This window comes from Botryllus schlosseri, chromosome 1 (genome assembly GCF_051294905.1).
Source record: "Botryllus schlosseri isolate E-star chromosome 1, Bs_hap1, whole genome shotgun sequence".
Taxonomy (NCBI): domain Eukaryota; kingdom Metazoa; phylum Chordata; class Ascidiacea; order Stolidobranchia; family Styelidae; genus Botryllus; species Botryllus schlosseri.
Window position 1 is genome coordinate 26,636,940 of NC_137236.1, and position 18,411 is coordinate 26,655,350.

Here is an 18,411-nt window from a genome sequence, read left to right on the forward strand (position 1 = left end):
AGAACTGGGGAAGCGAGTGGCGCAGTTGGTTAATCGCCAGCGTCACGACACCAATGGTAGTGGTTCGAATCCCGGTTCGGACCAACTTCTATGTGTCGGAGGTTTCTCTGGGCTCCTCATCACCGACCTCATTGCGGTTGCAGTGCATTCAAAAGCCCAGACTGAAAGTGAGCCGTGCTTCAAGTCGGCAGCAAAGACCACGACGGGGACGCATGGGTGTGAGAGAGCGTGATGATTGACAGAGAGAAAGAATGAAGAAGTCGTCCCCAAGATTACCAAAGTCGAAGAAATGAACATTACCAAAATTACTGTCGTGGTGCACATAGCCTGGAAAAGGCGAGAAGCACCACTGTAAAAATGTCAATAATAACAATAATAATAATACTGGTTAGAACTGAGCTAAATTTAGGTTATTTTAGAAAATCGAACAATTTTAAGAAGTAGCCTCCTTTTTGAGATTTTGTCCTCAGTTTTGAGAATTTTTGGTAAATGTAGGGCGAATTCGACGAAGATAACAGTAAATCAGCACTAAAGTAACGCTCCGGCGACTATTTCGGGAGCTGAGCAGGAAAGTTGACCTTTTTCTGGTCAACCACCTGATAATGTGAAAGCAAAACTGTACCTCTACATAAACGTTTATCTGTTGCAGACATGGGGTAATCGTGATTAGTAATCGTAATCGATTACGACGATTACAGCATTTCCAAGTAATCGTAATCGCAATCGATTACATTCGAAAAAAATCAGAAGTAATCGTAATCGTAATCGACTACTTCACATATCTAATCGATTTCTTTGTGAAAGAACGATTACTTTTCATTTGTGCAATGCTCATGACATAAACTGAACTATGAACATTCATGAGCAACGAAGAGTGTGATTTAAAACAGGATTTGGATAGCAGAAATGTCGGGTTTTCAAACGCCTCTATACTCATTATTGCGTCACAAGTATTAGATTCGTTCTTGATTGCGTAACGAATTATCCGCACGTAGTAAATAGATATTCGATGTAAATATTGTAGTACTGTGATTGTAAGAACACCCGCTGTGGATTATGTCACTGCACTGATCGTTACATTGCAGATTGCACACGCCACCACCTCGCAGCAGGATAATAATCTCCACACGGCCTAGTTTCGAATAGTAATGCATATGTACAAATTGTACATTGTACAATCTATAGATGTTTTGTTGAACCACAGTCTGCAGCAAGCGCTTCACCCCGGGGGAGGTTTACTGCGGTTCCTCCAGACCCCTAAAATAATAAAAAATATTTGGTTGTATTAAGGTAGCAACTAGGGATGGTGTGAACGTGAGGTTCACGTTCGCGTTCTGTGTGTGAACCTCGGAAATTAAGAGGTTCGCGTTCACAACAGAACCTTTGGTAGGATCTGCACTGTGAACCTTTTTTGGTAAATTGTAATTTGCACTTCATAAATAAGATCTTCGGTTAAAATTTATTGCATTTCAACTGCGGGTCACTCTATGCATGGCACTGGCAGCATAAAAAATCAACACTAAACGAGCATGCACCTTGACAACATTGAAAATTTTACTCGCTTTTTTTGTTACAAAAAATTTCTCGAAATTTCCAGCTTTCCGTTTGTGAATATTTAGTGACTCTCTGCTGTGAGCTTGACCTGCAATCAGATAGTGTAATGGTTATGCGTCCGACTTCTCGAGCGGTAGGTCGTGGGTTCGATCCCCGGCCGGGTCATACCAAAGACTGGAAAAATGGTATCCGCAGCTATCCTGCTAGGCGCTCAGCAATCACGGATAGCATGGAGGAGAAAAAAAACGGGGGCGCAGACTAGATGACCTCATGGGGCCGTATCGCAACTCCGTCGCCAAAGCATCTCGATGGTGCAGGCGAGAAAGAATATCATATCTCTCTCTCTCTCTCTCACATCACGAGCGAATGATGCTTATTCAGCGAATCAATAACATTGATATCGTTTTCTGATGTAAAAAATCGAGTGGGCGTACGGGGTCAATCTTGACTTCATATCTTTACTGTATCATTAAAACTAAATCCGTGCGATTAAGGTGCTGGCTACTGCTATATAACTTGTTGTTTATGGTATCGGTAGGGAGTATGGAAACCCGTTTTACACTCTGCTCAATATCAATGTAGCAATACTCAGACTCCGAACACATTGTCCGGTCTGGCAAAGACCGTTAAGGCGTAAGCTTATAGGCCTATTCCCTGGTAAGTCCTCGTCGAAATTCTTGGCAAAGCGACGGATTGTATTGATTTTATGAGATAATTATATGCCTTGATAACCGCGGTTGATACATTTAGCGACGTTTAGAACGCCAATATGTACTTCAGCAATGTGACATTATGTGGCCCGAGTGTTCGCTAGGTATCGTGTACAATGTACATTAATATAGGCTATCACTTCATTGAAAGATATGGTTGGAATTAGCAATATGACGTCACGAGGTTCACGTTCGTGTTCACACAGAACCTTTCAAAAAGGTTCGCGTTCACACGAACCCGAACCTTTCAGAGGTTCACACCATCCCTAGTAGCAACCACACGTGAGTTTACTAACGGCTATTTACAGGATCGAGGAACGTACCGGAGCCGCTTGGGCATTAGTTAACTACCGTAACTCTTAGTTTGTACCTAGGGATTTAAGTAGGCTACCCACTTCTGTCTTCACTCTTTTCGCCAACGTTCGGACTTCACCTTCGAGTCTCCTTCAGACTCTCCAGTTCTCCCTCGCCAGGACTCGACTCCTCTGGTCATAGATGCAATACGAACGCACCCAACACTCGCTGAACACAAGGATAACATCCTTTCTTTGTTCCAAATAGGCAGGAACACTTGCAATCTAACGTTTCCTGCCGACGCACCGATAGAAAGATTGAAAAGGATCTTTCTGGACACAATACACAACGGGATTGTCACGGAAAAAGGTACAATACACATTGAACAACCCAGACTGCCCACGGTTAAAATAAATGTTAGAGCGGTCCCGACGGAAGTCGAAGAAGCCGAAATCAGAAAGAAATTTACCAAATACCAATGTGGTACGATCAAGGAGATCACCTTGATATACCACCGAGGTACAAATATCCTTAACGGATATAGACAGGTAGCAATTGAGAACTACACACCAGGCAGAATACCGCCCTTCGTCTACTTGGGCAGGGCTCCTTGTAAAATCTACCTTCCAGAAGAAGACACAACAAACCAAACGTGTTACAGGTGTCTCCTTCCAGGACACGGCTCCAAAGACTGTCCGAACCAAACTGCATGTCTTATATGCAAGGAATACGGACACAAAAAAAAAACTGCCCGAAAAACAAAGACGATGCACCAATACAACAGACAACACAAAAAGACCCCACAGATAAGAACACAAACAACAACTCTAGTGCAAGAAGACTCTTGCAATACGAGCCGGTGGCTGAACTAAACAGAGAGAGATCTGACGTGATACAACAAACACAACAGACTCAATTAAGGGAGAGAGACGCCACCCCATTGACACAATTCTTACGAAATAGCGCCAACACCCAAGAAACAATGGAACAAATGGAAAGTGCAGAACAAAACACTGACGAACAACAAACAGACGAGGAAAAACAAGATGAAAACGACACGTTAGATCTTTTCAGAGAAATTGCCGAAAGCGGCGACACACCTGAAAAGAATGAGCATGACACGACAATTAAACCAGGAACGCAAGATGAAGAAATTAGTAGCGGAAGCACTAACGAAGGGGACTTGGTCCTAGTAACAAGTGAGGATGAGGCCGGATCCCAGGTAGATAACACCAAACACCAAGCAAGCGGATCAACCTCGATATTAAGAGCGAAATTTGAAAACCGTACCTTCACGGCGGCAGAATTTTTCGGGGCAACCCGCTCCCCAAACAAAAGGAGCAGGGAAGAGCAAAGCCCGACCGACAAACAAAAAAACCAAAGAAGAAAAGCCAAAAAATAAATAACCCTGTCTCCTATCCTGTCCAATTCCGATGGCGATTAATGCCATATCTCTGAACGCCAATGGAATGCAAACACATTGGCACAAAATGAAAAATTTATTTAGAAAGGAAAAGAACTGGAATATAATATGTGTCCAAGAGACACACAGAATAGACATAAGGAGAATTGAAAAATGGGCACAACAAAACGACGTATTATACTTTCCAAACCACATAAACATAGGCCAAAACTGGACAGACCTGGAAGAAAATAAAAAACATTACTACAGAGGTACAGCAATATTCGTTAAAAAGGAATTACAAACAAAGTACAGCATAGATCACTCGATACTGCGACAGGATAGGGCACAGACGCTACGCTTAACTGGAAAGGAAACGAACGACATCGCTACCCTATACAATGTGTATGGGCCTAGCGATGTCGGAAAATATCAAACAGACTTCTACAAAGATCTGATTAGCCACATTGAAAACAACACCCCAGAGAGCGCCATTATCTGTGGCGACTTCAATATCGTCACAGATAAGCTAGATTCCAAAAACACCGAGAATTTTAAACTGACGCTAGCCGCCAAAATTTGGAAAAACTTTGTAGATGTCTACAAAATACGAGACGTATGGCGTTGGCGAAACCCAACTAAAAAACTATATACTATAATGAAGGCACTGCAATCAAGGCGAATTGACCGAATATACGTATCAGAACGCCTCCTCGCAAGAGTGAAGAGCGTATCATATAAACTCAACACCATCTCTGATCATATATTCTTGCAGCAAATCCAAATCAAAACACCAAATAACAACAAATGGGGTCATGGTATTTGGAAAAACGATACCAGACACCTACAAGACGAGGTGCTGTATACCAAAATTAAAGCAACCCACCAGAGGTGCACAGAACAGCCCAACAAACACAAAACCGTAAAAGGATCATCCGGGATCATCTCGATTAGGTTCTGATTTTCTAAGTGTCGAGGGAATGTCTAAAATACGTAGTAGGATGGTCTTGTGGTTATATTCAATCAGAATAAATTCATACTCGGTGTTGTTCCATCTCATGCATTAGGCTTCGTTATATCCGGTAGTTAACCTAATAATGCAAATTTTCTATCTCTCGCTGGTATGACTAAAATACGTAGAAAGGACGACTTTGTCGGTACATTCAATCATGATGAATTCCCATCCGGTTTTGTTCGATCTCATGCAGTAGCTTCGTTCTATCCATTAGAAAACAATGTTCTCCCTTCGTTTTATTGCGTGAGGATGTCACCGGTGTTGTATATTCGTGTTGTTGCTGTAAGGTCGAACAGTTTTGTTTTCTTCTGATATATATGATCTTCATTATATATATCCGCTCTTTCGGTAATCTCGCATGTTCAACGAGTATGGCTAATAGTTTTATTCAGAGAATAACTAAATAAGTGAGATGTTGTACGTTTAGGAATATGATTATCGATGCGTGACTTCTAGAATATTTCGGCGATTCAAATTTTACGTCATCGCGCCGGACAAAGATTTGACGCGCAACAGGTCTCAGCCAGGCATAGTTCGCTCTTTCTGTATGGTAAATGCCGTAAATATATAGGAATTGTGACTGACTGAGGTAGCGGGTTAAAGGTATATACGCAGTAGCATATAGCTTATGGGGTATTTCGAATTGCCTGTAGTATATGACGCCTAGAGCTGTTTGACTTTCTGCAAAACAGGTGTAGACAACTATAGAAAAGTTTCCGCTTTTCCAGGTTAGAATTATAGCTAAACCGTTTTTTCCGAATTAGATTACAATCATATCAATCAATCAATCATTTATTTGTCACACCAGTGAAAATCCGGTACGGACCAGGATGACGACGAGGGGCCGCAAGGCCTTAGTACACAGTCGCCACCTGAAAATATTGCTGGCATTTCGCTCTAATTTAGTGAAATTAGACCACTATAATTATCTAGTTGTCCAAGTCGCTTCAAACATCTGAATTACCGGTACCTATAAGCCTACCTACGGTATATCATAATATTTATGCTTGAATTTTCTAGGTACATAAGTCAAGTCATATAGATACATACCTGTTGAACACTGATTCGTGATTTTATAAAAGTTGGTGCAAGAATGGACATTTCAACTTGATGTTGATTAATGGAGCAAAATTTGATATTTGAGTGCAATTATACCTCGAATCAAGTGACAAGATTAATAATCATTAAAACCAAACGCAGCTTGTGTATGTTGGCCCAGAGAATTTGGCTAGCCAGATCATATTGATAGAATATGGTCACAGTAAGATGAAATTTTGGGCTATTTTACATGAACTTTCCTACATTTGATTTGATATGTCCGCTGAAACAGTTGTTATTTTGCTTTCGAATAAGACCTAAATTGCTGGTTTCAATGGTAACTGTGTTTGTCAAAGGCTGTAAAGGTAATTTCTTTTCCATGTTAGATGTTTGTTTGTTTGTTTGTGGTGTTCATGGTGGTGGTTCGACTACACTGGTCATTTTACACCAGGCTGGTTCTTATTATTATCATTCCTATCTGCCCGATTACCAGTGAACTCGGCACTTAGTGAATTCGGCCGCACAAACTCGGCACTTGGTGAATTCGGCCGTGGTAGATCTCGTAGCGGTACCGGTCACCATGATTGGTTACTGGAATGTTTGCCGGTGAACTTGGCACTTTGAGTGGTTGTCAATGTTGTAAGGGGGTCAGGGCATGCGTAGATCACACAGTCACGGCGTGATTAGATCACAGATTGCGTAATCGCGGGAAATAACGCGACGCTCTTCACTTGGTGAACTCGGCTCTGGAGGAATTGGCACTAGAACACCTTCGCATTAGAAATGCATTTAATATGAATGAACAGTATCAAAAAGGAGATTTAAACGTGTCGTGGCTCGTGGTAGATCTGGTAATTTTGAGTGGAATCGTCTCTCCAAAGGCAAAAAATAATTTATTTTGACGTGATCATGCGAAACATTTGTTGATGAGGAACAATGGCTTGTCGTGATCGATAAACGAAGAAGTGCCGTTTGATCTTCCACAGTTTCCATCTCACATACAACGCCAAGATCCATCTTCTCAAAACTTACACGACACAGGCCCGTCACTCACGCCATCAATTCCAAGCAGACCGCGCGTGGTCAGTATATGAGCGCTGCGTTATTTCCCGCGGCTACGCAATACGTGATCTAATCACGCCGTGACTGCGTGATCTACGGATGCCCTGACCTGACAAGATTGACGAATCACTTGATAATACTATTATTAGTTTGATAATTCATATTAATAGCTGTAAATACACTTCATTTCAAAATTTCCTGAGGGCCGAATTCACCAAGTGCCGAGTTCGTGCGGCCGAGTTCATCGACAACCATCTGCCCACTTATAGCACGGCCCACTCCCAGGCTTTTTAAGACATGGCTATGCGGATCAGATGGCGAGGAGGAGCCTAGATAAACGGCCAACACTTCTGTAGGAATTATGGAGTCGACGTGTCAGGCTCGAACCCGCAATTCATTGGTGTTTAGCTATAATGGAACGTACCACTACGTTTCCTCGCCATACCTTGTAAAATGAGACCGTAGCATTTGGCATTTCGTGTGGCAATTGACTTTTGTGTGGAAAATTGTGTTCGTTTTAGAACTTATCCGAAACTTTTATCCCGCCATAGATTGTATATGATAAAACGATATCGGAATTGATCCTAAAAGAATTCCAAAGCCACTCTCCACAAAGGAGGATTTAAAGAAGTTTGATGACAAATTGAATGAAAGCAAAAGCCTTTGCGAGAGCTGTGGTATGTTGAATCTGTTTTGTTATTTTTAAATACTTTGTTGTGCCGATAGCAGACGGTATATATAAACGTAAGATGTGGAAGCTATCAAGGTGTTACGTTTATTATTTTTAGAAATTCAGTCAGTCAAAGTGGACGATCGTATTGCTTGGATTATATTTAGGCTTATTTCAGCATCTTTGAGATGCAACTCTGAACGTGGACGGTCATGAACAGTAGGGCTTTTTAGAAATATCTTTTTTTTTTAAATCGTACTGGCTACTTGATAAAATTGTTAGGTTACAGGTGAACAGAAAATTTTAATAATTTTTATTACCTATTTATTTTTATGTGATAAATAGAAACTTTCTTCTCCTGTAGCAAAGCGGTTACTGGCTGGAATTGAACCAAATTTTGTGTTTAGGCTTGAATTAGGCAACCTAACAATTTTATCAAGTAGCCAATACGATTTGAGATAAAAGGTCATTTTTGAAGAGCCCTAATGAACAGTCAACTAATTCTGTTCCTATATTGACATATCAGACATTTGCACTCAGTACCGTTGGCGGCGACAATATTGTTCGGTCAGCAAGAATCATCATGAAGAAGGTTGCCAATCTGGTGTAATTATAGCAGAGTCGGAAAGAATGGGAAATACGCTTTCATCAACCTCTATTTGAACAAGATCACATATAGTAAGTGACATTCATGATATGCTGCAAATGTGACTGTGTTCTTTGTCTAGTCACCCCACTCATGTAACTATTGAGGCTTCATGCCAGGGTTGTAACTGGGGCTGGGCACAATGTTTCGAGTACTCGAATCTGAATCGAGTATTAATTTTAATGATTTGAGTCGAGTAGTAAAAGACGATTTTTTCGAGTACTGAAATTATACTCCCCTCTACACTGCAAGGTAATTTAACAAAGAGAATTATAGTTTCGATACTAATTATCCCTGTAGAAGCCTTGAAACCTTGATTGGCCGTATCGTAGCATACAAAACATATAGTACAAAGCTACGAACGTTACTGGAAATAATTCATTTCCGAAGTCATGATCATCCCACAACATTGTCACCAAGTGCAATGAAATCAGCATGGTCGAAAAATACCAAAGTATCTTTCATTTGATGGATACCAGGAATAATAGTCTTTGTCGTCGCTTAAAAGGAACATATTTGAATTTTGACATATTACATTCTGTTGTGACGTCATAATGAGTGATACTCGATTACGAAGCATTTTACGTGATTCAGAATCGAATCACTCAGGTACTCGATTTTGCCCAGCCCTAGTTGTAACCAAGTCACAAGGCTCCGAGTCACAAGTCAATCTCACTTTTATAGTTTTGACTCGAGTCATTTTCAATTCACCACCGAGTTATGGTATTATGACTCGAGTCAGAGTCTAAGTCATTGTGTTAGCTGCTCAGTTTTCAATTTAAGTCCTGTTAAACCAGCTTTTTACATTTTTTTGTGATATCGAGTGGGTCGCATTTATAATATACTAATTTTCCTTACATTGAGCAGTTTCTGGTCACACTTTCAAATACCAGTGTCAATAGACGAAATCCCAATAGCAGTTTACTGTACTATTCTTTGAAATAACCATGAAATGTCGGTCTTGGCCGTCTGAGTCTCAAGTCATGCGCAATGAGTCAAGTCATTTCCCTACTTTGAGAAGATGACCTGAGTCAAGTCGAGTCGACAGAAAATCATGACTCGAGTCATTACAACAACTGCTTCATGCAATGAGCATTTACTTTGAATATAAATAGTAATTGAATAACTGGTTGGTGGTACAAAATTTTGATACTGCTTTCAAAAGTACCTTCATGATAAACGTTATTGAAACCCGAAGAACAGTATGACAGCGTGACACAATTCTTTAATTATTTATTATAGTGGTGCCCACCGTAAATACTATTTTATTCAAATCCAAATTTTTCGATGGCAATAACTCCGCTTCCAGTTGTTTGAATCGAACCAAATTTGATGAACATCGTTTCTATACATAACCTAACACTTACATGGGGTGAACAGAAAATTTTCAAATTTTTTAAGAGCCCTAATGTCCATGTCAGAGAAACGTTTAAGGGTAGGCCTACTCACATGTCTCGCAGCGTTCTCTACATAATTGTCAATTGCGATACAAACTGTTCACTTGTATTGGTAAAGCCATCTAACTTCGAATTGTAAAATGTTGGGAGTCTTGAAATCAAATTTTTGAAAGGTGCACTCTGAGAAGATTTCGGAATCTGTCAAATTATACAAAAAATTTTAACAAATTCTTTGACATATTTCATCTATTTGGGACTCGATCAACGTAAAAGAATTGTTAATTATTTTATACAATATATTGTAGTTGAAGTATAGTAATAATACTTATGGTTACCGCACTTGTAACGATTCACGGCCATAACTGCAATAATTAGAATGATGTAACTTTCAAATTGTCATGCATTTTGCAACAACATTGTTCTCAATTTTCAAGGTGCTGACCATTGGAGGAAGAATCACCCTTAAGCCGGGAATTCACGATCCGTAAACGCGTCCGACTGTTTCTCTCCTCAAGCGGAAGCGACAGAGAAGAGGAACGAAGAGAAATAAGGAGCAGAAATAGCAAGAGTATGACAAGTCGCGTCCGTTCGCTTTAATGCGTATTCACATCCGCGAAGCGCTAAGTAGTAGATGGGAAAACTAATGGAGCGTTTGGTTAGCGCTTATATAAGGTTGACTCCAGCGCTGTATTTGCTAAATGTTGCGGTGAAATAGGGGTGGTGTCATTTGGTATCAATATTGACTATTAAAAGACAATTTGTTAGTGGTCATGGATTTGTTTGGCCAGTATGCAGTAATTTCTGATGGTCACTTCCCGGGCTTCTGTTGTCTAACCCCTCATGATAGTTATTCTGCTTCTAGTAAGACTGTCGATTCTAATCTTTTATCGTATCATTTGTCGGAGGTTTCGCTCGCTTTATTTACAACGTTTTGCTCTCTGCTAGGTCAATTACTTTCCTGGCTGAGTATCACTACAGCCTAAGAAACTGCACTAATTCTCATTTTAATGTCTTGTTGGTTATCTTGCTGTCAATTCTAATAATTTGGTAATGTCTATACCAGTGCAGCCACTCAAATGTTTTGTTCTCTGTACACAATATTGTTAGGTCTTCAGCTAACCAGGCAGAGTATCATTCCACTTTCTAGACTCGAGTATTTATCTCTCCAACCTAATCCTTGCGTACTGTGCCATAACTGTTACATAAACCTTTCTGTCACTGAATCCATGCAATCCGCTGACCTCAGTATCTACTTCCATAATATGATGATATTTGGATGTTCTTGGTTCGGTCTATTGACTATATCAGTGGTTCTCAACCGGTGTGCCGCGGCACACTAGTGTGCCATTTACGTCTCGCAAGTGTGCCGCGAGCGATTTATTCGAGAAGTTTGAAATTATTCGCTAAATAATTATAGTCTATATAGCAAACGATCAATAATCAAAAACGGGCACGATGTGAATGAAGCTTGTACAGTACATTTGACAGGTCAAAATCATCATCATGCCTGCAATCAATATCCCTCGCAAATTTGCTTCACCCGACATAGCCTGCTTGGAATGTTGCAATAAGTTTTGCACATTGCGTTGATTAAACGCGGAGAAGAGCAGACATGACGGCGCCTATGACAATGCAGTTTTCAAATCCTCATCGTCCTCCTAATCATCACCGAGAAATGAATTCCTTTGGAAATGATGTTCACGGTTACAAATTCGAAGTACAGACAATAAACATCCATATTGCGATTGTTTGGCAGCGTGTCGGCACTACTGTTAAAATGTAGGCTATGAGCGCAACGTTATGTTACCGGCGACGACATTGAAAATTGAGAAGAAAAGTTGATCTGATTACATCAGTTACCAAATTGCCCGCCGCTGCGGTTATTATCCAGATTTTTGGAACTATTATTGAACTGCTGGTGGATGACACTGCCAGTAGAAGTATTGAGGTATTGCTATCGTCACGCGTGCTATACGATCTTCGTGGAAATGCGTTTGGCATCCTTGTGTGTATTTGTATATACTCCTCTAAGCAGTGGTGGCTTTTGGGGTGGGCGAGGTGGTCGGTCTTCCGCCTCCACTGGTCGACGGGCCCCCCTCTTTAGTTTAAACACTTTTTTCAAGGGTTAGAGCGAATAGACGTGGAAATCCGTCAGATGGGTCAATCATCAAATCTCTGCAGTTGTTAGAAAGGTCCCATATCCCGATAATCATCAAGTCTCTACATGCGGTAGAGGTTCTTAGTTTTGATGTAGTCTATCCTTGCAACCATGCGATAATAGATATGACCTAATCCAGCGCCTGGCTCAAACCTTGACGTGGTATGCTGGCTCATTAGAAATGTCAGCCGATAGCTTTCCAGATTAGTGTGGTCATTTAGCCTGCAGCAGTTGTATCACCATTCTATTTAGGCCTGCTTCAAAGCCGTGTTATAGTGTCATATACACATCACGTAATTCCGTTCCAGATGGCGCACTAATACTAAGTTGGTAATAATAGACGCGAAATGGGGGTCTGGGATGCGGAGACCCCGGAAGCTGCGATTTCATAGTCTCGATCAGCCCTCCCCCAATCGTAGGGCCACAAGCCTATAAGCATCGTTATTCGTTTGTGGCGATCGGGCTTGGCCTCTTCGATGCGATGATTAATTACATCGACAATGCGGTAGTAGGCAGGTATTTGTGACACGACCGCAGATTCAGAAGATTACGTAATTTCTTCTTTGAAGTTGAGCAAATCCTACTTGACTGATCGTAAAATGTAGAAGTACTTCGTCAGATACCGCGTCTGCACAACTGTGGGTGCCGCTAAGTACGCTGGTTGTTTTCAGGTGCCGTAAGCTAAAATATGTTGAGAAACACTGTGCTAGTGTGCCGCGAACTATTTATCCTTTTCAAAGGGTGCCGCGAGGTCAAAAAGGTTGAGAACCACTGGACTATATAGTAAACTTTTCATGTGCTGTATCCTAATATGTATGGATATTTGTCATAGTAACTGTAATATTTTGTATCTGCCTACACTTGAAAGCAATTTTATTACTCATTGCAGAGACATATTATCCACTCAGTTAAGTTTCTTGATTCTCGTTTTATTGTATTGTTAGTTGTCTTGGCTTTTTCTATAATGTCAATTCTAATTTGTTTTCGCTTCTCCAACTCATTTCATGTTATTATCTGTTTTATGATCTTTATATAATACAAAGTAATGGGTAGTGGATACCATTGCATATGTGACGGCATGCTATTATGATCAGGTATGCTTAAATAGGTGAAGCAGGAAGGGAGTGTGTCAGGGTGGTCTTTTAACCAGCGGATCTACATCCCACGCGCTGATGAAAACGCTGTAGTATATGCGTAATATTTACATTCTTGAAAGACATGGAAAAGACATTAAAACGAGTCGACAAAAAATCCCCCTTTCTACGACCTGCCGAGATCTAATATCTACTATATCGACTCAGCTTTTCTACATCTTTGGTCTGTAAAGTGTTTACTGGGAGAAACCACATTTCAATGACGTGTACTAATGGTGGGATTACCTCAAAAAGGAAATGAAAAAACAGCTTAGCTGGCAAAAGAAACTCGAAAAAGACAATAAAATAAAAGCGCTACAAGAAAAAATAAGACGCATACAAAACCAACAAAACCCGGATGAGAACCCAATCGACGCAGTTAAAGAACTAAAAAGGCTCGAGGATGAAGAGATACGGCATCAATGCCAACTTCACAAAATAAAAGATATAGAGGAAAATGAAAAACCTACGAGGTATTTCTTCCAGAAACTACAACAGCGAAGGGAAAGTAGAATCCTCAGCTCCGTAGTAAACGGAAACGGTGCAGAAGTCACCACCAAAGAAGAAATCCTAGATACGGTGGAAAATTTCTACACAGATCTGTGGAGCAAATCAATGAACGCAAACGCATATTTACAAACTAAATACCTCGATACGGTTAAAGAGATCAAGATCACCCCCGACCAGCGGGAAGATCTTGAAACTCCGATTACGGAAGATGAAATTAAGTGCATAATCCAGAAAATGGACAACGGCAAGACACCCGGACCAGATGATCTGGCCAAGGAATTCTACGTTGCCTACTATAATCTGATCAAAAGTGACCTCCAGGAAGTTTTAAACAACTCATACCTCTTTGGAGGTATATGTAAAACATGGTCAGGAACTAAAAAACTGGAGGCCTATTACCTTATTGAATACTGATTATAAGATATTAACTGCAATGCTAACAGCAAGACTCACACCTATACTTCCGAACATCGCCAACGAAACGCAAAAATGCGGCATAAAAGGAAGACAAATACCAGAAGTGCTGAGGAACACCAACGCTGCAATAAAATACGCGAAAGAAAGAGGCAAGGAACTCCTGGTAGTCAACCTTGACCAGGAAAAAGCATTTGATAAAATTAACCACCAATATCTGCACAAAATCCTGGAAGGATACGGACTGCCCTCTCATTTCACGAAATTAATCAAAAATATCTACAGCGAAGCTAGCAGCAGAATCTTAGTCAATGGAGCTCTAACAAATAAAATAAAACTAGGAAGAGGCATAAGACAGGGATGTCCGCTCAGCATGAGCCTTTACGCCATCTGTAGTGACCCCCTGGCTAGGCTTATAGAAAAAAAACCGAACATCGAGGCATTCAGGATAGGAGGTACCAAAAAGAAAATCCAGCAATATGCGGATGACCTCACTTGCTACCTAACGCGAGAAAAAGATATCGATCTCATATTCCAGGAATTCGAAAGATGTGAACGTGCAACGGGCCAAAAACTCAACGCACAAAAAACAGAAATTTTGCACATAAAACCGAAAGGGAGCATCCCAACCCAGAAAACAAAATATCAAGAACTCACAAAGCCGAGCATCAAAATACTCGGACAACATTTTGGCATAAATCAAATTAATGACACATGGGATATGAGAATCATGAAAATAAAGCGAGTACTCTCAGCCTACAAACACAGGAAATTGTCCTGGGTAGGGAAGAAAACTATACTGAACTCTATTGCCGCGAGCCAAATTATCTATGATGCCCGAGTAATCCCAATGCTAAAAGATCAGCAAAAACAAGTCGAAAAGCTATATTTTAACTTTCTCTGGAATCCACTCGAAAAAAACACTTATCGCAGAGAAGGATAAAGGAGGCTATGATATACCTGACGTGGAATCAAGAAATAAAGCCTGTGAACTCGAAAAAATCCAAATACTGAAAAAACTTGATAAACCCACCGAATTTTGGCATCAACACACAATATACGAAATTGGAACGAAAATAAAAGAAATCAACGATAAACTATACAAAAACAGCGAACCACATAAATATCCCACCCCAAAAAACTGGATCGACAGCATTGACATCAGCAAAAAAATAGATTTCGACGAAAAAGAGTGGCAAGACGCCACCCACAAATCCTTATACAAGGCAATAAAAAGCCTAAAGGAAAATCGTCCAGAAATCAGAACCGAAAGGGGGGACAAAATCAATTGGAATAAAATAAATCGAACCAAGTATGGAATTTACAAAACCATCACAAACGAAGAATCGATTATTAACTATAAAACGGCACACAACGCATATATATTTGGAAACAAAAAAAGAAGCCGAAATCTCACACACTCCAACACAGGAGTAGCACTAGACCTAAAATGCAAATTCTGCAACGCAAATGATGATGACGTGATACATATTCTCACATCATGCAACAAGAAAAATCCTAACCCAGCTAGAAAACATCGTGGGGAGGAAGCTGAACACAAACAACATCTTATATAACATTGGAAACCAAAAAACAGACTGGACAGTGGACAGTACTGTCCATATATAAAAAATCAATCATAAACTTCAAAATAGCATTAGACATAGAAAACCGAAAAGTCGCAGACGAAAATATAACAAAAAAAGATAATCACAATAATTAAAAAACGAGTCAGCCGAATAGAAGCTGACTCACACACACGCACGATACTCGGCAAAATAGACATGATAACGTAATACACGTGAGCAGGACAACAAAATATGAAGAAAGCATAACACCCCCTAAAGTCGGGTCCCAAACGAAAGTTTGGCCACCTCAACTAAAATTAAGGGGGAAAAAATGTCTTCGGGCGAAAGGGGAGGGGCCGAAAAAACCTCTAAACCACTCGCGTCCGGCGGGCAGCCTCTGACCCGTAAACGAAAATACGAAGAGAATGATGAGAATACCAACCTCAAACATTGGAGTATTTGGTTGCACTAAGATACAAGCAAACCTACTCCCTCGTGATGAGTATGCATGGCAACGCGCCATAACCACCGAAAATAAATAGAGTAAACAAGAAAAGAAGTAACCGTTTAAATTAAGTTCGAAAACCGTTCAAACACCTTATTTAAAAAAATATATATATATTTGATTGTATTAAGGTAAGCATCGGCTGTGTCTGAGATTTTTATGAATTGTGAAGTGTGCCTGAAAATAGAGATATATATATTCCTGTTATTTGTATTGAAATTCTTCCTGGAATAAAATTGGGATCGCTGCGGCGACCGAAAAAAAAATAAGCATCGGCTTACTGGACGCTGGCCGGTGCGAAACCCTAGTGGTCCAACCATAATACTTCAATCACTCTCACACCCAGGAGAAGTATGGCCGTCAGGCCTTCATGCTCCGAACCGGGATCTGTGTCAGCTTGACTGGCCAGTATCCCAGTCACAAGTATGGTGGCGGCGGGACAAGCCTCCGCAGACGCCCCCAGCCAAAGCCTGCTTGTGACAGCTGTTAGTACCAACAAGTTGAAGAGAAACTTTGAAGGGAAAACAGAACCAGAAGCAACCTTGTGGGATCTCTTGGGTACTTTGGACCCAAGAGTGACCTATAAAGGCGCTTGTGGCAATAGCAACATGGTGTAGTGCCATGCGGCTGCCACAAGCGTAACGGGGTGGAGGTTTACTGCGGTTCCTCCAGGTTACCCCTAAAAAAAAAAAGCATCGACCTATCTGGCTGATGCGAAACCCTTGTGGTACAACCGATACTTCCAATCACTCTCACACCTCGGAAGAGTATGGCCTTTTAGGCCTTCATATTCCGAACCGGGATCTGTGTCAGCTTGACTGGCCAGTATCCCAGTCACAAGTATGGTGGCGGCGGGACAAGGCTCCGCAGACGCCCCCAGCCAAAGCCTGCTTGTGACAGCTGTTAGTACCAACAAGTTGAAGAGAAACTTTGAAGGGAAAACAGAACCAGAAGCAACCTTGTAGGATCTCTTGGGTACTTTGGACCCAAGAGTGACCTATAAAGGCGCTTGTGGCAATAGCAACATGGTGTAGTGCCATGCGGCTGCCACAAGCGTAACGGGGTGGAGGTTTACTGCGGTTCCTCCAGGTTACCCCTAAAAAAAAAAAAACGCAATCTGACCGTAGCTGATTGGCGAGCGGTAGGCCTATTTGCGTATACAAAGGACAACGATTTGAAATTTTGTACCCGTCAAATTAAACATGACAATTTCTACATCGAAGCATTAAAAACCAGGCTGCTGATAAAAAAATCATAACCGAGCCGTTATTTTCCGTTACTCGTATAACGGCAGATCGAAATATATGTATTAAGTGGATTGCAGTCAGAAGTTGATGTTTACCTTATCATATTCTCATACGGCCCTATTTAAAACGGGCAACAATTGTTCTTTCGCAATTTTGTACTCATCATTCGAATATGCCACTAGCCATCCGCTTACACACCATGTTAGCGTGGATTTCAGCTAGAATCAGTACCGAAACAGCACTTCGCCACCGCCATTCTCACAAATCGTGATCTTGTGCTCCCCATAAGGCGATCAATAAGGCTTGTGGCGGGCGAAGTCCCCCAGAACCCCCTTTAAGGCCGGGATTTTCACAAGAACTAGAAAACACGATTTGATGCGATGGATCCGCTGTGAATTTGCTGTCAAGTCGCGCCAGGCGCGAATATTTAGGCACATAATTTAGGACTATAACTTTATTGTATGTTGTTAACTCGTGACCTCCTGTCTGCTATATAGTCAGCAGATATTGGAGTCGCCCAAACGTAGCGGACGAAAAGAAAACTAAACGAAAAACTTTTGTGAGACGCACCAAAAATTGTCATTTATGCACGTGGTTCATCATTTTCCTCAGTGAGTGCCCCCGGTGGCATTTGTATTGTGGGGCTGAGATTGAGAAGAATTTTCTTCGCGACCATCCAGCGCGGCTATGGACAATGGACAAATACACAATGTTTCGGCCAATGTAGCATGTCTAGTTGTGTTGCGACGCGGTATTGGCTGGCACCGAAATGCCTATTTCTGTGTAAATCATGCCATGGTATATTATGTCATACACAGTAAATGACGTCATTATAAATAAAGACCTTCTCTCATGAGGCCTTTTCATCGCATTGTTGTCTTCCAAAGATAACTTCTCAGAAGCAAAATGAATGTAATCGTGAGTAATCGTGATTACTTTTCCAAAGTAATCGTAATCGTAATCGACTACTCGCGGATTTTGCTGTAATCGTAATCGTAATCGCGTGATTCATAAGTAATCGTAATCGCAATCGATTACATTCATGAAGTAATCACCCCATGTCTGATAATGACATCGCTATATGATGT

General features: G+C 41.0%; 1 protein-coding gene across 1 annotated transcript in view; it reads left to right on the top strand.

Annotated features, from left to right (window-relative positions):
• The first annotated feature begins 1,273 nt into the window (after positions 1-1,273).
• LOC145446415 (uncharacterized) overlaps positions 1,274-18,411 on the top strand; it is a 114,413-nt gene continuing 97,275 nt past the window's right edge. The window contains exon 1 of the mRNA XM_080324706.1: positions 1,274-1,290. The gene's annotated coding sequence lies outside the window, so the exon portion shown is untranslated. The remainder of the gene's footprint in view (positions 1,291-18,411) is intronic.